The sequence below is a fragment of the Scyliorhinus canicula genome, chromosome 1 (assembly GCF_902713615.1).
Source record: "Scyliorhinus canicula chromosome 1, sScyCan1.1, whole genome shotgun sequence".
In the NCBI taxonomy this organism is placed as follows: Eukaryota; Metazoa; Chordata; class Chondrichthyes; order Carcharhiniformes; family Scyliorhinidae; genus Scyliorhinus; species Scyliorhinus canicula.
In genome coordinates, this window is record NC_052146.1 from 267,837,367 (window position 1) to 267,861,848 (window position 24,482).

Genomic DNA, 24,482 nt, shown 5'->3' on the forward strand with positions numbered 1-24,482 from the left:
TATCCTGCCACAGTGAAGGAGATGAGGAATTCAGTGGAGTGGCATTTGAATCAGCGATGCCACAGTCCAGCATTTTACACTTGTTGCACTCACTGTGGCTCTGACTCCCTCATTAAATTTAGCCCCGAATTTCCGAGGTCCCGACTCGACCACCACCAATGCGGAAAAGCACGCCGTGGAGGATATTGTGCTCCTATGAATCACCTTGGATTGATTCACCATTTTAAAAGCTGCTGTTATTGTTATTGATATTGACCCTGTCCCAAATCTCTGGGACAGAATGATTTGTGCAGGGCTAGGTGACCCACACCTGCTCTGGAGATACTGGGCTGGATTCTCCGGTCCCCCAGCCCTGCGTTTCTCAGTGGCGCTCCGTCCGCTGGCAGCGGTATACGCTACTCCTGCCGCTTGTCAATGGGATTTCCCATGGGCAAGGGTCCTCTCGGGGAGAAAATTTCCCTGAAGCCAAAACAAAACGATAGCGGGATGCCAATCTGCGCTGCAGTCCTGAGAAACACACCTTTCAATAGACTTTAACTTCCTGAATCGTGCCCAGAGTTTTCCCCCAATTTCTAGCTCCTCAAAAACCCAGCTACTTTGCAGCCACACCCACAGGAATTCCAGCGCCCTGTATTTAAAACCAACTACAGATTTCAAAACAGACTACCCAACAAGTGTGCATCAACTATATATAATGGAGGGCAGGCTTGACATTCCCAAGCCAGATTTCTCAGTTCATTCTTGCAATGATGTGCTGGGCAAGCTGCAGAGTTATTAGACCTACACGGATTATGCAGCCTTGCATATTGCAGAGAACCAGCATTACAAAGAACATCTCAGTATCATATCATTTCACGTGTGTCAGGTTCCCGAAAACCACATGACTGACAGGAGTCACACCCCACGGTATGCAAACCACAGCTCATCAGACCACATGCGTGGTAAAGCAAATATAATGATTTATCAGTTCAGTCACCATTACGTGTCAAAAAAACCTTTCTGTACATTGAAAACTTCTCAGAAGAGTTGTTAATTTTGGTAAAAACTAATGTTTCCCCGGGTAATCTTTGCATATGCATGACAGATGGTGGGATGTATAATGCATTCACAGGCCCAGTTTCCTCACGGTGGAGTTGTCTCCATTTTGTCATGAAATGTTTTGGCACCAGTTATTATTTTTCAATCTGAATCAAAAGGAAATACATTTACTGAAAAGAAACAGAAAGAAAGCAAATAAAGAAATAAATTTTAAAATACAAACTTCTACTGTTTGAATATAGTTTAAATATTTAGATGGGATGGATATAAAATTAGAAACATAAGAACATAAGAACATAAGAACTAGGAGCAGGAGTAGGCCATCTGGCCCCTCGAGCCTGCTCCGCCATTCAATTAGATCATGGCTGATCTTTTGTGGACTCAGCTCCACTTTCCGGCCCGAACACCATAACCCTTAATCCCTTTATTCTTCAAAAAACTATCTATCTTTACCTTAAAAACATGTAATGAAGGAGCCTCAACTGCTTCACTGGGCAAGGAATTCCATAGATTCACAACCCTTTGGGTGAAGAAGTTCCTCCTAAACTCAGTCCTAAATCTACTTCCCCTTATTTTGAGGCTATGCCCCCTAGTTCTGCTGTCGCCCGCCAGTGGAAACAACCTGCCCGCATCTATCCTATCTATTCCCTTCATAATTTTAAATGTTTCTATAAGATCCCCCCTCATCCTTCTAAATTCCAACAAGTACAGTCCCAGTCTACTCAACCTCTCCTCATAATCCAACCCCTTCAGCTCTGGGATTAACCTAGTGAATCTCCTCTGCACACCCTCCAGCGCCAGTACGTCCTTTCTCAAGTAAGGAGACCAAAACTGAACACAATACTCCAGGTGTGGCCGCACTAACACCTTATACAATTGCAACATAACCTCCCTAGTCTTAAACTCCATCCCTCTAGCAATGAAGGACAAAACAACTTGTTATGGGTTTACAAGACAGTTATTCCAATGGCTTGGGGCAGGACGGTGGTGCAGTGGTTAGCAATGCTGCCTCACGGCGCTGAGGACCCGGGTTCGATCCCGGCCCTGTGTCACTGTCCGTGTGGAGTTTCCACATTCTCCCCGTGTCTGTGTGGGTCTCACTCCCACAAGCCAAAGTTGTGCAGTGTAGGTAGATTGGCAATGCTAAATTGCCCCTTAATTGGAAAAAAATAGTAATTGGCTACTCTAAATTTATTTTTGAAAGATTATTCAAAAGGCTTGTTGGAAGTGCTTTCCTCATCTTTATTAACATGTATACAGTAGATGCAGGAAACGTTTGGAAAAATTAATCAAATACAATTCCCCCGTTGTTTTATTTGTGCAGGGCTGAAGCTGACAGACCAGGAAAAAGGTTCTTGATTCAATCCTCATTTTATACCAAGATGATTGACTTCAACTACTGCAGTGATTGAGATGATATGACGAGTAGCCAGGGTAGGGAAGGATTTCCTGACTGCCAACCAATAATCGTCAGTAAAAATTTCACCTACATTGGTATTGAGTGAGGACAGGATAGACTTGACTTTGATGCCCTTCAATGCCATCAGCTGTTCCACGGTCACACTAGAGAATTGTCCTTGGAGTGAGGCTCCAGAGGGTGATTTGTATCAGAGGAACCTGCAAGAGTGGAGAAAAGAAAACAAAGTGTAATGACACTTTCTGACCAAACAAAACAATCTGAGCTAAAAGTCACCAACGTTAACAATTAGGCATTGCAGAGGGGGCTAGCACATTATCCTTTCAGCTTTTTGGATCTGGTTCCTGCCCATTCTAATGAATTGAAAGTCTACTTTCTCCGCTGACTGGAAGGATTCTGATTGAAATCAATGCCGGCAGTTTCATCCAATGTATAAAATGAGGTGCCAACCTTGTGAAGCTACAATACAGGACTACAGGAAAGCTAAACAGAATATGCAACATGCCATAGACCAAGTTGAGCTGTTGCACAACCAATGAATCCAATTAACGCTTTCTACATCCAGCTGTGAATGCTGTTGGACAATGAAACAACTCGTGGGAAGGGTCTCCATGAACATCCCCATCCGAAATGATAGCAGAACCCAGCAGGGGAGTGCAAAATTAGGAAGGCTGAATCATTTCAGCCTTCTCCTCAGTTCCACAAAATCACCGCTACCAATTTTCATCCAATTTGACTTAATCCACAGGATATCAAGAAATAGCTGAGTGCGTTGAATACAATAAAGTCCATGGTTCCCGACAAGTTTCAGGCACTATTGCAGAAGGCTTGTTATCCAGAATTAGCCGTGCACCCTCAAAATGACCCATATGCATCTGTGTTGACCGGACAACTTGAGGAATATTGGATTCTAAATATCGAGCAATTTAAAGCTCAAAAGTCTGGGGTTGGAGTGTGTTTGACTGCAGTGGTCATATTTGTTTTAAAAGAATTCTGGGTGTTTTTAGCAGCCAGAATGTGAAATTGACAAAGGAATGTGTTTTTCAGCCTGTGGTTTGACTGGGAAAGTCATTGGGGAGTTGATACGAGCAGAAATATTTTGTTTTTCAGCTTAGGGAGATGGGATCATTGCTGGGTGGAACCAAGGAACACAGAGAGACAGTTTGAAAGCTTTAGAGAGGCAGTTTTTGTGGAGAAACTTTGGAGCGAGGAGTTGAATTCTGATCTGTCTGATGCTGAGTCCACAATTCTCCCACAGTAAGATAGATTGAGAGCTCTATGTTTTTTTCTTGTTGTTTTTTGGGAAATTGAGCATTAGTGTCCATGGGCTAATTATAAGCTGTTCTTTTTGGGTGTGAAGTTTGAAAAATGTATATTGTACTCATAATAAAGTTTTGATTTTAATAATACAAAAGCTGTATTTTTTCATGCAATCACTCCTGGAGCAAATCGTTCTTTCCGGACAGTTTTGCAAATAAACAAAATTTTGGGGATTTCGGTCCAGTATCCTAGCTGCTGTTGGGGTCTGGTCTGGGATCGTAATGCATCCTATTAATGGGCTGTGAACCAGATTCTCCAAGCCTGCACGATTCTCCAATCCTCTGGGTTGGGTTCATGTGGGTGAGAATTAGTGCAGGTATTTCCCAGCGTGGCCCTGGCACAGTGGGCAAAGGGGTAACTCTTTCAAGCAGATGCCCTCAAAGTCCATTGGAGGGCTACCTCCTCCCAATGAAATTCCTGCCTGCAGGACCCCCATCAGAGCCACTATCAGCCCCCTCCCACCAGAGAAACCCCCCATAAGAGACCCTCACCAAACATTCCCATAAGAGAGGCCCCTGTCTGGAAGCCCCCCCATAAAATAGATCACCAGCTAAGACCTGACATAAGAGAGACCCCCACCAGAAACCCCCCCATAACAGCCCCCCAAGAGACCCTGTCTGGAAGTCCCTCATTACAGAGATTCTTCCCTGGAAGCTAGAGAACAGTCCAGACAGAGATGGTGGAAAACAAAATCACTGCTTTAAAACTCACCTCTACAATATACTTTTGGCTCAAGCAGAGAAAGCACCACCTGAAAATTCCCGGAAAGGGAAAACCATGGGCAGGATTCTCCGACCCCCCCCCCCCCCCCCCCCCCCCCCCACTGAGTCGGAGAATCCCCGTCTCCAGTCTCCAGGGCCGTTTTTCGAGCGAGGGTGGAAATCCCGCCATGGTGGTCGGGGGCCATTGGCACCCCCCCCTCCCCCCCACCGATTCTCCGGGCTCCGATGGGCCGAGCAGCCATCCATTTTGGCCAGTCCCGCCATCGTGAATCATTCAACTCACATACTGGCGGGACCTGGCAGGTAAGTCGGCGGGGGCAGTCCTCAGGAGGGCGCGGGGGGATCCGACCCTTGGGGGGAAAACGCTATGGTTGCCAGGCCCGCGGTCGGGGCCCCACTGATCTGCGGGTGGGCTTGTTCCGTTGGGGCACTCCTTTCTTCCGCACCAGCCCCTGTAGGGCTCCGCATTGGCCAGCGCGGAGAACAAAACCCTCCGCGCATGCGCCACAATACGCCAGCCGGTCTGCACATGCGCGGAATCATGATGGTGGTTCGGCGCATGCACGAGATCACGCTGGCCCTTGGGCGCATGCGCGAACTCGCACCGTCCCTTTGGTGCCGGCTGGAGCAGTGCCAACCCCTCCAGCATCCACCTAGCCCCCAAAAGTGTAGAGGATTCCGCACTTTCGGGGGCTGTTGACGCTAGAGTGGTTGGCGCCGGTTTTCCCGCCAGCGTGGGGACTTAGGGAGAACTCCAGCCCATGCCTGCTGGGTTTCGACCCCTTCAGATCTTTGATCTGCAAGGCTTTCATTCATATCAATGTGAAATTGAATTTACTATGCTCTGTTGACAGCTTGCATACACAGCGAGCTGTCTGGATTGTATTATTTCATTTCCCTTAATGCTTGAGTGGATTTCAAGTAGCCAGTTGTGAGACTGACCACAAGGTTTATAAACAGTTAAGTGCTCTCACTTTCTCTTTTTCTCTGCAGAAAACACTTAACTGCCTTTGACGTGGTCCAAGAGCTGTCAAATATAACTAGATGTTTAGAACATTGCAGTTAATTTCATAGCTGGCTACATGCAGCCCACTCAAGCATAAAGACAAATGAAATTAAACAATCCAGACAGCTGGCTGTATATTCAATCTGTCAATCACAGGCTAGTAAAATCAATTTTACATTGATATGAATGAAAGCCTGGCAAATGAAAGGTCTGAGAGGGTTTAATCCCAGTTGATATGGTTTCCCCTTTCTAGGAATTAGCAGGTGGTGCTTCCTCTGCCTGACTACAGGTGAGTTTTAAAGCAATGATTTGTTTTTTTAACTGTCTTTTTCTGGACTACTGTCTAGCTGCCAGGCAGGGGTCTTTGTAAGGGAGGGACTTTCAGGAACGGGGTCTCTGTAAGAGGTGGCTTCCAAGCAGGGGTCTTTGAAAATGGGGAGCTTCAAAGTAGGGGTCTCTGTAATGGGCGGCTTCCAGGCATGGGTCTCTCTTATGGGGGCACTCTGGCGGGGGGTCTCTCTAATGGGGAGGTCTCTCTAATTGGGTGTCTCTGGTGAGGGACTGCCTTATGGGGGGCTTCCAGGCAGGAATCTCTCTTATGGAGGGCCCTAGTGGAGGGTCTTTCTTATGGGGAAGTCTCCGGTGGAGGTCTCTCTTATGGGGAGTTTCTTGTGTTCTTTTAAATTTATTTAGGGAATGTGGGCTTCGTTGGTTATGCCAGCATTCTTAGTTGCCTTTCAGAAGGTGGAGGTGAGTTGCCTTCTTGAACCGCTGCAGTTCCTGAGGTGTAGATACACCCAATGTGCTGTTAGGGAAGGAGTTCCAGGATTTTGCCCCATCGACCGTAAAGGAACGGTGATATCTTTCTAAGTCGGGATGGTGAGTGACTTGGAGGGAAACCTCCAGGTGATGGGATTCCCAGGTATCTGCTGCTCTTGTCCTTCTAGGTAGTGGTCATGGGTTGGAAGTCTAAGGAACCTTGGCGAGTTATTGCAGTGCATCATGTAGATGGTACACAGGGCAGCATGGTGGCACAGTGGTTAGCACCGCTGTTTCACGGCACCGAGGTCCCAGGTTCGATCCCGGCTCTGGATCACTGTCTGTGTGGAGTTTGCACATTCTCCCCGTGTCTGCATGGGTTTCGCCCCCACAACTCAAAGATGTGCCGGGTCAGTGAACTGTTCACGCTAAATTATCCCTTAATTGGGAAAAATGAATTGGGTACTCTAAATGTATTTATTTTTTAAATGTAGATGGTGCACACGGCTGCTACTGTTTGTCAGTGGTGGAGCATTTGAATATTTGTAGACGCGGTACCAATTAAGCGGGCTGCTTTGTCCTGGATGGTGTCGAGCTTCTAGAGTGTTGTTGGAGCTGCACTCATCCAGGCAAGTGGAGAGTACTCCATTACACTCCTGACATGTGCCTTGTAGATGGTGGACAGGCTTTGCGGGGTCAGGAAGTGAGTTACTCACCGTAGGATTCCTAGTCTTTGATCTGTCCTGGTAGCCACACTATATGGCTAGTCCAGTTCAGTTTCTGATCAATGGTAACCCCCAGGATGTTGATTGTGGAGGATTCAGCGATGGTAATGCCATTGAATGTCAAGGGTGATGGCTCGATCCTCTCTTGCAGGAGATGGTCATTGCCTGGCACTTGTGTGGCGGGAATGTAACTTGCCACTTGTCCTGGATATTGTCCAGGTCTTGTTGCATTTGGACATGGTCTGAGGAGTCGCGAATGGTGCTGAACATTGTGCAGTCATCCGCAAACATCCCCACTTCTGACCTTATCATGGAAGGGAGGTCATTGATGAAGCAGCTGAGATGATTGGGCCTCGGACACTACCCTGAGGAACTCCTGCAGCGATGTCCTGGAGCTGAGATGATTGATCTCCAACCACCACGACCATCTTCCTTTATGCCAGCTATGACTCCTACCAGCGGAGACTTTCCCCCTGATTCCCATTGACTCCAGTTTAGCTCGAGATCCTTGATGCCATACTTGGCAAATGCTGCCTTGATGTCAAGGGCAGTCACTCTTACCTCACCTCTGGCATTCAGCTCTTTTGTCCATGTTTGAACCAAGGCTGAAATGAGGTCAGGAGTTAGGTCACCCTGGCAGAAGCCAAACTGAGCGTCTGTGAGCAGGTTAGTGCGGACTAAGTGCCACTTGATAGCACTGTCGATGACTCTGTCCATCACTCTGCTGATGGTGTAGAGTAGACTGATAGGGTGGTAATTGGCTGAGTTGCATTTGTCCTGTTGCTTGCGTACAGGACACATCTGGGTAATTTTCCACATTGCCGTGTAGGTGCCAGTGTTGTACCTGTACTGGAGCAGCTTGGTTAGGGGTGCGGCAAGTCCTAGAGCACAAGTCTTCAGTACTATTGCCGGAATATTGTCAGGCCCCATAGTCTTTACAGTATCCAGTGGCCACAGCCATTTCCTGATATCACGTGGACTGAATCATATGGCTGAAGACTGACATCTGTGATGTTTGGGACTTCCAGAGGAGACAAAGATGGATCATCCACTCGACAATTCTGGCTTAAGATTGTTGCGAATGCCTCAGGCTTGTCTTTTGCACAAATATGCTGGGCTCCTCCATCATTGAGGATAGGGATATTTGCAGGGCCGGCTCAAGGCACCGGCAACTCGGGCAGTCGCCCGGGGCGCCATGTGCTGGGGGGCGCCAGAGACTCGGGTCCCGCGCATGCGCAGTTGGGCCGGTGCCAACCAGCGCATGCGCGGTGGCCGCCCTCCCCCAGGGCTGCCCCCCCCCCCCTCGGCCCCGCTCCCCCCCGGCCCCGCTCCCCACCCCCCCCCGGCCCCGCTCCACCCCCTTGGGCCCCCCCGGCCCCGCCCCCACGCCCCCCCCCCCCGGCCCCCCCCCCCGTCCCCGCCACCCCCCCCCCCACCCCCCCGCCCCGCCACCCCCCAAGGGAGCCGAAGTTCAGCTTGCCCGGGGCGCCAGCAACCCTAGGGCTGGCGCTGGATATTTGTGGAGCTTCCTCCTCCAGTGAGTTGGTTAATTGTCCACCACCATTCACGGCTGGATGTGCAGGACTGCAGAGCTTAGATCTGATGCGTTTGCTGTGGAATCGCTTAGCTCTGTATGTTACTGACTGCTTATGCTGCTTGGCACTCAAGTACTCCTGTGTTGTAGCTTCACCAGATTGACACCTCTCGATATGTCTAACATGCCCTCCAGCACTCTTCATTGAACCTGGGTTGAGCGCCTGGCTTGGTGATAATGGTAGAGTGGGGGATATGCCGGGCCATGAGGTCGAAGATTGTGGTTGAATACAATTCTGCTGCTGTTGATGGCTCGCAGTGCCTCATGGAAGCCCAGTCTTGAGTTGCTGAATCTGTTTGAAGTCTATCCCATTTAGCACGGTGGTAGTGCCACACAATGCAATGGAGGGTATCGTCAATGTGAAGACGTGATTTTGTTTTCACCAGGGCTGAGTGGTGGTCACTTCTACTGATACTATTATGGACAGATGCATATACCCCAGGCAGACTGGTGAGGATGAGGTTAAGTATGTTTTTCCCTCTTGGTCTTATGGCATAGTTATGTCACAATTGTTCTCAGTGTCCTGCGTTAGGCAGAAGAAGATTAGACTGAATCTCTCTGCTGACTGCTCTGCAATAATCCTACTAAGAAGTGAGGGCAGTGGATAAGGACAGGACTGGCTTCAGCTGTGATCCTGTTACGATAAAATAACTGGCCAACTTCATTATCTAGGGTCACAAGCAGCAGATATCCATTTGGGTGAGGTATCTGAGGGCATGTGTGAATATACCCAAGCAGGGGTCAATTCCTTTGGGCAATGAGTAATGTAAAACATTAACAGGCCAAATAAAAACTAAAAGAAAATACTGCTGGCTAACAATGTAAAGCCAACCAGAATTCAGCAATAACTAGCAGGGAAATTCTAAAATTATCATTGGCAATATTATCTTAACGAGTTCATTTCAAACATTTGATAAAGTTACAGGCAAGGGAAGATACTATGAACAGAATAATGATTTTTTAGGGATGAATTGCCAACTTCATCCAGTGCGCATGTCAGACAATGGTGTGAGAAAAGGGGGGAAAATGACATTTTCAAATCTAACCAGAAGGAAAGCATTTTGCATAATACCATGTACAATATTGCACTGATCTTGTTATCTTACATCAAATTCTGACTTGAAAGTGCCATTTCGTCATAGCCGGAGAGAGATACAGGTACAAAGAAACATTCCTTCCTGTGCCCTTTATTTTGCTTTTTCTTTTTTTTCAGTATGGGCTGATCGATTGCATAAGTTATATTCTGTTTTTTACATATTGCCTTGTGTAATAATTTCTCAGTCTTCTGCTTTGCATGTTATGTCAAGTCGCTTCGAGATTTTACACCTATTACGTAAACAAGCTTCTTTAGCATATTTTCGACCAAGAAAGTGCTGTTCTCCATCAGATAACATCAGCAAACGTGATACTATTCTAACATTCTACAGAATGCTGGTTAAGTAGAATTCGAAAAGGTTCCATCCCCTGTTTTTCTTCAGACTTAAATGAAACCTTGTTGATTGTTCTTTTTGTTTGTGACATAGCTTGCTACACTTTTCCAAATAACAGTGGTGTTTATGGGTGTCTTGAAGATAACTCTTAAAAACTCTCCCGTAAATACAGAATCACAGAATTGTTACAGCGCACAAGGCCATTCTGCCCATTGTGTCAGCTCCAGCTCTCCAAATGAGCATTTCATCCAATACTTTCCAATACTTTCTCCCTGGACATTTGAAAATAAACAATCACCTGGTTCTCTCTTGAATGCCTTGCTTGAACTTGCCTTCGCCACACTCTCAGGCAACGCGTTCCCAACCCTAACCACTCGTTTGCAAAGGTTTTATCTCAAATTGCTTTTTCTTCTTTACTGACCACTTTAAACCTGTGCCCTCTGGCTCTCAATCCTACCGACAACAACCAAAGAATTTCTCCTCACTTAAGAGTCTTTGGGAATTTTGTTGGAGTTGAGAGTGTTGGGGGGGGGGGGGGGGCGGGGTTGGAGGTGGGGGAGACCAGTTCAAAATCTACGAATGAATTGAAGAGAACAGGACAGCAGGAGTGTGCTTCCCGTATGAGGGAGCTAGAAATGAACTAATGTCAGTAGAGAGCCCAACATTAAGTAAAAGGACTTCATCAATCATGTGTTCTCAATTTAGGCAATGTAATTCTTACCTTCATGCTCCTGAGGTTAGTATTTCAGTCCAGAGAGCCATTGAAACTCACTGTTAATTAACAGAAGCACTGAATATAAATAGCTGCGTTGATGGTACATTCTTGGCAATATTTTGACATTGAGCAACAGAAAAGTTGGGGTCCTTCAGCCAACCCTCAATTTTTAAACCACAAACAGAGAGGCTGGAAGCCGTGAGCACAGAAACAGTTAAACATGCAATATTTTCAATATAACCTCTCTGCCAGATGAGCAGGGTTGAACATTCAAACATTTAAAAAAATATACACAATGACACAATAAGTGCCATCTGGAACAGTCTTGCATTACACCGGCCCATAAACCACACGATTCTACTGCTTGACATAAATTGATCAATTAAAGCAGGTACTCAATCGTGTAGGCAGCTTACAGTAAACCACCACTAATATTTACAGTTAGCCTCCTTTATAATGTAAAAGTGACACATGGAGAGCTGCTCGCCACTCTTTTCCCACTCCATTCTGCTTCCTTTTCCCCTCCTTTCTTTGACAGGCGACTGCTGCATATTTATAGTCACATTCCAATATAACCTGCTGATCAAGGGGAAAAATCTCCCCTGAAAGCACCAAATGAACCAGATGGATACTCCGATGGACAGGCATTTCAAGTCAAAACAAGTCACTGAGGCAAGATAATTCTGCCTGCCGAAGAATTAGTCATTATTCGCATGTAATATCCATTGCACCCTGTGCAGGCCTTTCAAACAGCTGTTGGTTCATTGATTACTTGTGTTTCACAAGACTGCACCTGGCAACTCCACTGAGTGACGGCCCAGAGTTGACTTGTACTTAAACAGTTCTACCCGAATTAATGTCCAGTCCAAGCTTAGCAGAGTGGGAAGGTTTTCTCCACATACAACTGTGTAAACTTTGTCAGAGCCCTGCACTGCCAAACAAGCTCTCACATGCAGCAGCAACAAGATAACAAGTTGTATTCATATAGCGACTTTAATGGAATAAAATGCCCCAGGGCAATTCAAAGGAGCGTTACATAACAAAATGAGACACTGAGATGCATAAAGTGATACTAGGGCAAATAGTTAGAAGCTTGATCAAAGGGTTAAGTTTTTAAAATATATATTTTTAAAATTTAAAGTACCCAATTATCTTTTTTTCCAATTAAGGGGCAATTTAGCGTGGCCAATCCACCTAACCTGCACATCTTTGGGTTGTGGGGGTGAAACCCACGCAGATACGGGGAAAATGTGCAAACTCCACACGGACAGTGACCCAGGGCCGAGATTCGAACCCGGGTCCTCAGCGCCGCAGTCCCAGTGCTAACCACTGCGCCGCCTGCCACCCCATCAAAGGGTTAAGTTTGAAGGACCATCGTAAACGAGGAAAGCAAGGTATAGAGTTGGAGAAGATTAGGGAGGGAATTGCAGAATTTAGAATATTCGGACATATTGCAATCAATTGCCAATCAAGTGAGGGACAGCTTTCCTTCCATCTTTCCTATATGCGCTGGCTTCACCCTGATGGTGATGTAGGGCCTTGTAAAATTTACTCTTGATAGATATGCAACAATTTTGAACCAGTTCTTCATAAACAGGATTACAACTTCATTACACATCGTGTTCAGAGGAGGTTTTTCCCGGCCTATGCCTGTACAAAATTCCTCCCACCTCCAATTTTCCCTACTCTCCTACCAAAAACACCAACTCATGCTGGGGTGCAATTCCATATCACTGCAGTCCACTGGTATCTCCTATGTTTCTCACAGCTATACTCAAAGCTCAGTGAGTGTTTTCAGTTTGTATCATCAGTGTTCCCCAAGGATCGAACCTCCTCCAGCGCAACAACCCTCCAACGTATCCATGTTCCTCCATTTCTGGCCTTTGGAGAATCTATGATTTTAATCGCTCTTCTATTGAAATGAAATGAAATGAAAATCTCTTATTGTCACAAGTAGGCTTCAAATGAAGTTACTGTGAAAAGCCCCTAGTCGACACATTCCGGCGCCTGTTCGTGGAGGCTGTTACGGGAATCGAACCGTGCTGCTGGCCTGTCTTGGTCTGCTTTCAAAGCCAGCGATTTAGCCCTGTGCTAAACAGCCCCTGTTGGTTGCCATTCCTTTACCTGCCTTGGCTTTATATTCTGGAATTACCCCCACCCGCCCACAAAACCCCTCTAAACTTCTCCAAGCTTTGCCTCTCTAATTGTCTTTTAAGATGTTCCTGCCTTCTTCACTAAGACTTTGATCACCTGTTCTAATACCTCCTTCCATGGCTTGACATCACATTTTGTTTTATAGTGCTCCATTGAAGCACCTTGGGATGCGTGACCACATTAATGGTGCCATATATGTTGTGCCTCAAAGGACAACTGATCTGAACTGATCCCATTTTTCCCTGACTGGCCACCACATATAAAAACCTTCCTGGATAAGCAACCAGGAATGGGAAGCCATAGCTGATGCGTCTCCTGCCTTTCCTAGCCTCGGGGCACCGAGATGGATTGGCCTCTCCTGCTCTAGTAAAGCTTAGTTAACCGTGTGAGATACCCTCAATTACGACACATGAGAGAAGATTGGTAATTCAAAGGCTTTAATCATCAGAGAACTGAACAGCTGCCGAGAAGTGTACTCACCACATGCTGCCAAGTGAGCCTCATCTTATATACCGTTTCCTGGGGGCGGAGCCAGAAGCGGAGTCCCCCAGGGTTCCAAGCCCGGTCTTAAAGGGCCAATGTATTAAAGGCAAGGTACAGTTACAGCAGCTACTGATACCATTCATCACACCGTGCACAAATTTGAAGTCAAAATTGGTGTCTCCACACAGACTGACTTAACCATTGGAAGAGCCAATGCCAAATTATATAATAATAGTGATACCATACTGACATTACAAACAACATTAATATATTACAACACCATGGCGCAAACTATAATCTATAATCCTAAAATATTTCAATTTGACTTCAATAAAAATTGATAAAGATGTGGAACAGGCTGCTGAATTGCTGCGCTGTCAGAAAGTTGAAATCCACCACTTGTGTCTCGAAAATCCTGAATAGGCAACTCAATTGGAGAGAGATTGCGGAAAGAAAACATACTGATTTGGTAAAGGATTTCATTGGAGAGTTCTCATCCTATTAAGAATTTAGCTTTTTTAAAAATCTGCGTTCAGTTTGTTTTATACAACTGTTTTTGTTTGTTTTCCAGTGGCCACAGGCTATGAGGCAGGAAACCATTGAATCGTGGGGTTGGTGGAATTGAAACAACATATAAAAGGGGGGAAGGTGGGTCACTGAATGGTATAGTTCTTAGCATTAGCAGTGTATGTTTAACCAAAGAGGAGAGTTGAATTTTACCCCTAAAGTTGGTATTTCAAGCAAAAATGAATACATTGAATGAATTAATTGAAATATAACCACACACTCTTTTCTTATGATTTATGCGTCTTCTGGTTTCCTAGATTCAGCCAGAGTCGTTACTCACATCCTTTGTTCCATTTCACACACTCTTGTGTTTTCTTTCATCTGTTTCCGTAACATTTTCTCCAGGTTTTCTAGCAGTTCTGTGCTCCAGCTTTCCCAGCTTTAATCGCTGAAATACCGTAACACATCTGACTTGCATTTCCTGCAAAATCGCAACTGTCTTGGACTTGCTTAATGAGAAAGTGTCTCATTCTGAACAGCTAAGCCTGTTTTCTGACAGAAATGACTGTATGAAGCCAATAAAACAGCTGGAACTGTGTGACCTGCCATTACAGCATACCTTCAGATTGGGTTCGAGGACAAAACTAATTGCTGTAATCCTCTGTGTTCTAATGAAACACGTCTGTATCAAATGGGCAAGCGGAGAAATGCCAGCTACTTCCATTTACTAGGAATTTAATGATGTCAAAAATATTTTAATTTTCTTCCTTGACCTTTCCCTTCTCAAATTAGTCACCCATACTGAGTTACAGATACACAGGAGGCCTCCAGCAGCTTGCCCACTGGGCCAGCCTTCAAGTCCATCAAAAGAAAAAGTATTGTCGTGCTATTTAATCACACGGAGAATCCAACCTGGCCAATGCCTGTTCCCATCATATATAAACAGCCGAGAGCAGGAGTGATTGGATTGCAATTAGGAATTTGAATCTTGTCAGTCAAACACAGGAGCATTTGGCTAGGGAACCTTCAAGGCAATTGTTGCATTCCTTCTTGGATGATTGGTTAATGCGGTTTTGCAATATTGATGGAGTGTGATGTGAAAGTGGAGCAGATCACCTCCAGAGGATGTCTGAATTTGTGAGGAACTCAAATCTGGCCCAAATGCCAGTGGCGGTGGTGACAGAGGGGGGGGGGGGGGGGGGAGCCTTCCCTCCGAAGATTGTTTTGGATATTCCTGTGGTACCTTTGGCTATGCCCATTATTCTTTCTTGATGAAATGAAATGAAAATCGCTTATTGTCACGAGTAGACTTCAATGAAGTTACTGTGAAAAGCCCCTAGTCGCCACATTCCGGCACCTGTTCGGTGAGGCTGTTACGGGAATCGAACCATGCTGCTGGCCTGTTTGGTCTGCTTTCAAAGCCAGCGATTTAGCCAAGTGTGCTAAACAGACCCTAGAGACATTAGGTCTCTAATGGAATACATAACAGTTAATTTCATTGAAAGCCGAATAAAAGTCCCAGAATTGCTGAACAGAAAGGTAACTGATAACCTCTTCACCCTGTGTCATTTTATCCGTGTGGGCATAAGATAATTTTTTTAATCTTCAACCTTTAATAGGTACCTCTTACTCCCTCCAGTTCAGTCTCTGGTCAATGGTGACCACCCCAGCATCTCAACAATGGGGTCTTCAGCTATAGTAATGCCAGGGCAGATGGCTCAATTCTCTCTTGTTGGAGATGGTCATTGCCTGGCACTTGTTGGGGGCAAATGTTACTCATTTAGTATAACTCATCTATTTATTTTGCAGCATGGTCTCTAGTTATGCTCTTTCCCACAAGAGGAAATGTCCTCTCTGTGTTCACTCTATCAAAGCGTTCATAATTTTAAAGACCCCTGTCAGGTTACCCCTTAGCCTTTTTGCAAGAGAAAATAAACTTGGGCTGCCAGTCCTTTCCTGCAATGTATGCTGACAGGTTCCTGGTATCATCCTTGTGAATCTTTTCTGCACCCTCTCCAGTGCCTCCATATACCTTTTAAAATATGGTGACTGATCTGTGTGTTGTTCTCCATGTGTGGACAAACCAATGTTCGAAACAAGTTTAACATAGGTTTCCTCCTTTACAAACCTCTCCCTCCAAAATTAAAGATGAGTGTTTGTTTTGTCTTTTGTATGGCCTTGCCAACCTGTGGAGCAACCTTTAATGATTGATGTATTTGTACATTGTGACCCCTTTGTTCCTCTAACCCACCTAGACTTGCACCGTCCAAGTAACAAGTGATGTCCCTACTCCCTACCAAAACGTACTACTTCACTCTTACCTGCACCCAACTCTTTCTCACAGTGATCTGGGCTAGGAAAGAGGGAGAAAAATAAAAATAGTTCCTGTCCTTTATTTCGACTCAGTGATACTGATGAAAAAGTGCACAAATTTGGACATTGGATAAAGACATAATCAGGTTCTCTAGTTGACTGGACTGTCACTCATTCTTGGAGAAGGTATCTTGGGTGAGATTCAACATGTTGTTACCACCCCAACATTATCGCCATCATGCATAGGCATGCAGAGAAAGAAAGATACATTGAACAAAAACAAATTCAAGCCAACAAAAGCGGGGGGGGGGGGGGAAATCAATCCTCTCCAGTGCGCGAATTGGGTTGTACTTTCTTGTTTATTCAGTTCACGCAATCTCACTATTGCTTCACATCGTGCAATGGACTCTCTACATTTATTATCTCATTGAAAGTTTGCATAAAGTGAGCTAAGCAAAGTCTTCAGCAGTTACCAGTTTTAGTTCTCACTTCTCTGAGTAGCTGAAAAAGCAAACTAAAATGGAAGTTCCATTGCTACCGTGGTTGCACTAGCAAATTAGCTGTAAAATTCAAACCATCAAATATTAGCTCAGATACTATTGCCAATATAAAACCAACAGAAGGAGCTGCAAATTAAAGGGTTCTCAAAGAACTGTTATTTCTCTCTGCTCTTTGTTTTGAGAGAGCAGATTTTACATCAAACATTTCTTGCCAAATCACTGTAATTGATATTGTGCCAATGATAGACGAGCATAATAGCTTCTGAAGGATTACAGTGTTGGCCAATAGTTTACGTTTAAAATCAGAATTCCCAATTATGTAGAAACTGGTTTCGTTCTTCATACAAATATACTATTCACAATGAAATCCCTTAGGAATTTCTTTCAAGACATTGCCAGTATTGTAAGCAGCGGGCAAATGTGATTGCAAGATACTAGTTTAGAAAATGTCCCCAAACTTCCCTGCATGGGCACAAACAATAATATGGGTAACCTGGAATACTGCCTGAATAGTTCACACAAAGATGCAAACTTACTTTCCCCCATATGAGTATGTATAAATTATATGCGCAGTGAGCTCAGAACATCAAAGTCCTTGTGAAATAGAAGCTGAATGCGATTTTAAAAAATTGCATCCACCGTGGTATTACTGAAACAGAAAAGAAATAAAAACCATCCCCTAATGGTTCAAGTGGTTAAAATGGAGTAGCTGAGTCATGCAGGCCAGGCAGATCTGCTTTATCTCAGCTGGGGAGACCATTTCACATTAATGGAATAAGCAGCTTTTCTGTTCCTTGTTATTCAGTTTATTACCAACCTGGGTGTTGTGGAACTTGGTGACACGTTTCAAGTCTTTGCAAATTTCCATCTGACAGTCATTTTTCTATTACTCCTCCCCTAGCTTCAAAAACATTCTTGAGTAGGCATATGAAAATGGAAGCTTCCATAGAGAAAAACAAAAGTCCATCTTCATTCAGATTTGAATAGAATAAAATGTAATAATAATAATCTTTATTGTCACAAGCAGGCTTACATTAGCACTGCAATGGAGTTACTGTGAAAAACGCTAGTCGCCACATTCCGGCGCCTGTTCGGGTACACACAGAGGGAGAATTCAGAATAGAAGATTAAGGGATGATTTGATCAAAGTTTTGCAAGACATTAAGGGAAACAGATAGAGTAGAATCTATTTCCAGTGGTTGGGGAGACTAGGATGAGGGGCACAGTCAAAGAACTAGAGCCAGATCTTTCTGAATTAAAGTTAAGAGATACTCGCACGCGCAAAGATGGTTTGGAGCTGTCTCCCACAAATAGAGATTGCTGCAATGCCAATTGTAAATTATAAATAGAGGTTGATGGATTTTTGTTGTCCAAAGGTTTTAAGAATTGTGGGGAGAAGGTGAGTTGATGGCATTAGTGTGGTGAATCACAGTAGCGTAATTCACACTGTTATTACATATGATGTATTATATCTGTGTAAGCTCGGCACACGAGCAGTTGCGCGGCTCTGCCCCTAGGGGGAGATGTACTGGGAGTGTACGGGAGTTTGTACTGGGCTCCACCCTTGGCTCCGCCCATGGCTCCTCCCACCAACTGGTTGTATAAAGCTTGGCAGTCTGAGCCTGCCTGCCAGTTCATCTCGTCGCAGGGAGGCTCCGTTGAAAACCACTGTTCACTTCCAACCATGTGTCTTGTGAATTGATGGTCACATCAATTAGGTCAGCCATGATCTGACTGAACGGCAGAAGAGGCTCAAAGGGCTAAATATCCTACTCCTGTTCCAATGTTCCTATGTTCGTACAATCTGAGTTCAGCCGCTACTTGCCTACAGTTTAAGTCGCAAGGATTTTGTCCTTTATTTTGGATTTCTTTACTGAACCTACAGCTGCTAACTTTTGTTATTGGCCACTTTATCACTGACACACTGAAGCATAATCAGGAGAGTCACATTTTGTTCTGATAATCTTAACATCTGCAAATTGCTGCTTTAAAATTATTGCAGTGTGTAATGCAATTTATTTTAATGATGCTCTATTAAAGTCTGGAAGAATCCCTCCCATGAGTATACTTAACAAGCAACCAAGATAAATCCTGATCCAGCAATGCCTGACATTCCAGAAATCATCGCAAAAGGATTCACTGACCTGATGGGGTTTAAATGCATGAACTTTCTCATTAAGAAGAAGTTAATAGATATCCCATGAAATCTTTTCACTGATGATATTTGTAAAAGTTTTCAATGTGGGCTTGCTGGAGTTTTACAAGCCATGACTAATATCAATTCAAGATGATGGATAGCACCATCCTGTTAGATAACTCTCAGATCAAACTTTCTCGGGGCAAAAGCTGGTTCTGAAAGTGATTCACTCATTTACCAGAAGGAAATACAGTTTTGTACTTTCAAATTTTTTTTAAAATTGTTCTCCTGGTCACTGATTTTTACTGCGGTGCCAAGCACTTGGGACGCGCCTTGGTGGCTATTTACATGGACAGGGAATGTCAGTAGGTTATTCTGCACTGGGTGGCATCACAGTAAAATCTAATCGTGTCTTCACCTTGTTTAGTTAGTTTAGTTGATCGCACTTGTGGCTCATAGAAAGGTGTCGGTTTTAATCTCTTTCCAGAACTTGAGTAGACAATTAGGGCTGATGTAAATGTTGTACTCAGATGCTTTCCTCTGGATGAGACAGAAACCTCCACCCCTCGTGCTTTAAGTGAATATTGGAGATCCCTTGGCACTCGCAGCATGTGGACCTGATCAATATTATGTCCATAACTGGCACCAGCCTGTCATTCATTTGGTTGCTCTGTTTTCTGAGACACAAGACTCTCCTATTTTACATTATACCTGTAACTGTCTTTAACTGTCTGACAGTGAGGTTGTCCAAATGTCATTTCATGTTAGTGCCCTGAAGGAAAGCAAACAGAAGTGACTTACTTCCTACTGATCTGGGATGGATTTAGACCCAGGTCTCTGCAATAAGAGGTCAGTAACCACCCTAGTCCTGACATTGTATTTTCTGAACACAGGAAACAGAACTGCCTGGTCTAGAGCAGGAACGTGAGAAAATGCAGTACAATGGATTGGTGCTGCCATGGTAGAAAATGCTTGCATCATATGGTACTGTTAAATGGTGTGAAAATCAGAGGGCACTTGCTACCTGGCATCTCACATTTTTTTTATATAAATCTTTTTATTGGTATTTTCAAGAACGATAAACAATTATGTAAATTGCTGGTCGTGTTCATTCACTGTACAATACAGAAAGGTTTGTCTTTTCCTTCCCTTGCGGTTTCCTATATCCAATCTGTCGCCATCTGGCTCGGCGAGTGGTCCCTCCCACCCCCCCCCCCCCCCACCTGCCCCTCCCTGCTCTCCTCCCACCCACCCCCCTCATGTCCCCCCGGGTTGGTCTAGGTGGGGGGGGGGGGTTTCCCGCCTTCCTCTCCCCTTCCCTCCCCCTCTGTCTTTTCTTCCCCCATTGGCTTCGGTCGTGTTTTCCGTGTGGCAGGGGGAGGGGGGGTGTTGCCCCCTCCCTCCCACGTTGTCTCTTTTATGTCTCTCCAGCCCTTTCCCCTCTTCCCCCCCACCTCCCCCCCCCCCCCCCCGGGTTGCACGTTCCTATGGTTACCCATTGTCTTTCTTTTCTTTTCCCTCTCCCTTTTCTTTCTAACTTTCCTGTTCCCTATCTATTCATTGTTGTTGGCCTCGAGCAGGTTTTGGAACAGGCCGACGAACCGCCCCCATGCCTTTAGGAAGCCTTCCTCCCCTGGCATCATCCGTAAAGGATGGACAATGTATTCAAGATTAACTCATGTCCTTCAGGAAGGATCACTGTTTTCAGAAGGGGGAAGAAGTGAATGGGAGAAGAAAATAATTAAGGGATGAAGAACTCTAGGCAGAATCTTAGGAGCGGCACAGTGCCGCAGCGGTTAGCACTGCTGTCTCATGGCGCCAAGGACCCGGGTTTGATCCGTGTGGAGTTTGCACATTCTCACCATGTCTGCGTGGGTCTCTCCCCCACAACCCAAAGGTGTGCAGGATTGGTGGATTCGCCACGATAAATTGCCCCTTAATTTGAAAAGAAAATAACTGGTGATGCGCTATCAATTGCACATAAAGACCTGAATCGGTACAAGAGAGGGGGGTCGCAGGGTAGAGGAGGACATGGGGTGGTCGGCAGCAAGGGTGGGAGTGTAGCTCCTGATTCCACATCCCTCAGTCAATTGTCTTTAAACAATGGGCCACCTGCCCCACTCCCACCACCACCCCCACCCCTCCATCACTCACACCCCCACAGGAGACCACAAACTCCCTACAAGTCAATATTCCCACCCATAGCAGAGTTAATACACATGGCATGAGGCCCGTAACTAATTGTCCACATAAAAGGGTCAATTGGCAGGAAGGCCAACTACCGGCTTTACCACCCTGGAGTTAATTGGGGTGGAGGCAGGAAGCTTGGAAGGCCCCCACCCACCAAACCCCCCCTCACCTGCCCTACCCACCTCTGAACACAGAGAGTGTGATTTTCCCTCCACCGAGCATCCGACTCCACGCCAAGCGTGACATGTGAATTGCGAGAGAGCCCCAAATCGGGCTCTGGGCTGGCAGTGAAGTCTCGCGTAAGTTATCTGACTCGCGGCGCCCAGGCGCAATCTGGATCACACCCCCACTGGGAGTGATCCAGATAATGATATTTAAATGAGGAATTAGGCTCACTTACTGGACACCATATTCATCTAGCACTGGGGAGACAACGGATGCACCTGCAAGGCCTCAACTGGACACCATTTAGCACTGGTTTCCACAAGCAGGGACCAGGTGAGATGGCATCTTGTAGGCCCTTCGGGCCTCCCAGGTAGTCGGGGACAGGGTATGGTAGTACCCTAGCACGCCCCCTGGCACCCAGGAACCTTGGCACTGCCCTCCTGACACCCTGGCAAATTATACCCCCGACACCATAGAAGTGTCAGCATGGCACTCGGCAGTGCCACATGTGCACCCTGGCAGTGCCAACTTGACAATGGCACTGTGTGCAGTTGGCACTGCCAGGCTGTCAGAGGCACATGCTGCCAGGGTGCCAAGTTGGTACTGCCAATGGTCGGGGCCATGAAAGGCAGGGTCGGGGGGGTTTGAGGGGGCCGAAGAAAGGTTGGAGGGGTGAAGAGGGGTTCCTGAGAGCGGGGTAGGGGTTCTGAACAGGGGAGGAGGTGTAGAGATCGGGACAGGCTTCCAAAATGGTGCCCCAATGTGTGAGGAGCCAGTTCTGCTGGTGATCTGAGTTCCCCAGAGCAGGAAAACCTCCTACGTTTGGCCTCAAAGGGGAGAAACTCCCCGAGGCACAAAAGAAACGGCTAAGTACCGTTGAATAACGGTGTCAATCTCGGCACTGCAGCTGCCGAGAAACACCCTGTCAAATGCACCCGAAAGTAGACTTGGAAATGTTTGGGATGAATCACGCCCAGAAGATTCCGCCCTATGTATTTCAAACTGTGGCTGAAAGAGAGAAAAGAGGATCTGAAGATTAGCCGGTTAGGTTTAATGAAAAACCTCCTCTTAAATGTGGCCATCACTATTTTGTGCAAGGATATTAAGGAAGGTCTCCAGATGCACACTGTCATAAAGACTTAAGAGTGCAGCTGCATGGAATGCTGATGTTAGCAAGGCTGTCAGTGAGTTTACTTAACACTCATTTGTCTCAGTCTGTTCTAGATCATAAATATACATCACTTAAAGCACTGGTGGTAAAGTTTTGTTTGGCGTGTTGTTCGCTATAGTTGATGACCAGTAGCCGAGCAAATTCCTTTCTTATCAAAAGGATTTGACATTAGATGAACTCTGTTTTTAAAAAAAGTTTCATACCTTTAATTTTAAAATATAATAAGAACCTCACGTTCAACTAGCAGATTTTCATATAATGCAGGCGTGTTATGCTACACATTCAGAATGATGTATGTCATGTGGATTGCGAACATATTAATCCACTGATGGCTGACAAACTATTCTGAGCTGTAATTAATCTAATTAATGTCCCTTGTCAAAGAAGGGCACCCACTGTCAACCAATCACATTGATAGCAGTGACTTCAGGTCAGATCAACCTGTGGCTAAAAATGTTGGCGTGGTGACGAGAGACATCTGATCATGGAGAAGGTGGAAAGATTTAAATGAAGCAGTTTTGGGTAAACAGTGTAAAAGGGCTTACATTCATACACAACCCCCCTTTTAGTGTATCTGACTGGAGGTTATGCATCACCACATGTGTCAGTCAGTGATCCACCTTTTCCATGTGGGTTATTTATAGCAAAACTATTGGTATGATCTGAATTGTTTATAGCTCTTTCCTAGGGTTGCCTCAGTAATTCAGCCAGTGTAGTTTAAGATATTCAGAAGTCAGTGGCCCTAAATCCAAGTAAACAAGCAATGATAGTCTTTGAGGGGGAAAATGAATCTGAAGAGCTGGAAGGCTGGGTGGGTGAATAAGGGAGTGAATTAAGTTGGGGAACATATTTGACCCTGTGCAGTATTCCTGCCAAACAACATCAGCAATGGTGATCGAGCCATCAGCAATTTCGCCTTGTTGAAGAGGGAAAGAATACAATGTTACACAGACATTGTCATAAACATATATTTTTTTAAGTGTTTCCACCATGTTAGTTTCAATGAAATCTCAAAGAGAATCTCAGAGATAGATCTAACAGAGAAAGGGTTCTGAATTTAGAATGGTCAAGCAAATTAGAAGCATTTGGGTGGATTAAAACTACCGAAGAAGCGAGCTCCACAAAACCTCTTTTGCGCTCGTCCTCTGCGTTACTCTGAAAGTTTCCCACACAAGAATAATATGGACGTCATTGCAATGAATAAGAAAACAAACATAGCTTTTACAGTGAAATAACCTATCCAGTCACATCTACTTACCCACACATTTACGGTCAACGTTTCTGAATAAAGTACATTTTCAACATTACTCATCACACCCCTCTGATAACCATTGGGTAACTACAAGGTAATCTCATGACGTGTTCAGAATTTATTCTTGAATGAAAACTGATTTTTCCACCACAGATTGGCAAGCTATCTAAAAGTCAAAATACGAATGTATTTTCAAAACACTGATAGTTGTCATGATAAGGCACACGGTGAAGTCAATTCTGGTTCCCGCAAAAGGTTTGACACACAAAAGTAGTAATGAACACCTACAAATAGTTTCTGGTATCTGGGGGATGAAGAGTTAATAAGTGTCTAATTTTAGTGGTTCAATATAAAGGGAATCAGCAAATAAACATGCTACCTACCCAGAAGAATGCAAAGGTAGAAATTAAGGAGGCCATTTTAACCTAATTCGCAGGGTGGGATTCCAATGAGATTGGATGGAAAGCACATCCCACCCAATATCATTTTCTGTTGATGTAATGAACTCCAATTGGCTTTATTGGTTGGCCAATTGGAGTATGAGCTCCCTCAATGATAGCTCATTGAGGGGCCCATATAAGCACCTGTGCAGGCTTTGTGAGCCAGTCTTAAGTTGACTGGACTGCTAGCAGCACTGTTTGGAGCTGCTCCTGTAATATTGTTATTGTAAATAAACATTGGTGTGGTGACGGAATTCCTGCCTCCCGTGGATTACTACAGTTGACTTAAAGGACAACTCATCAGTGGATTTTGAATCCCAGTGTGCCATAATAAAGATGGTAACATAGGATCCTAGATATCTGTTGCCAGCTTGTCAAGCCAATTACTCTGCTTGCAAAACAAGGCAGCACATCATACAAGGGACAAAGGTTGGGGTCATCAAG

At 45.1% G+C, this 24,482-nt stretch overlaps 1 long non-coding RNA gene across 1 annotated transcript in view; it reads right to left on the reverse strand.

Moving 5' to 3' along the window:
* LOC119974187 overlaps positions 1-24,482 on the reverse strand; it is a 61,685-nt gene that overhangs the window by 24,638 nt on the left and 12,565 nt on the right. The window contains exon 2 of the long non-coding RNA XR_005462483.1: positions 2,529-2,655. This is a non-coding gene — a long non-coding RNA (uncharacterized LOC119974187). The remainder of the gene's footprint in view (positions 1-2,528; positions 2,656-24,482) is intronic.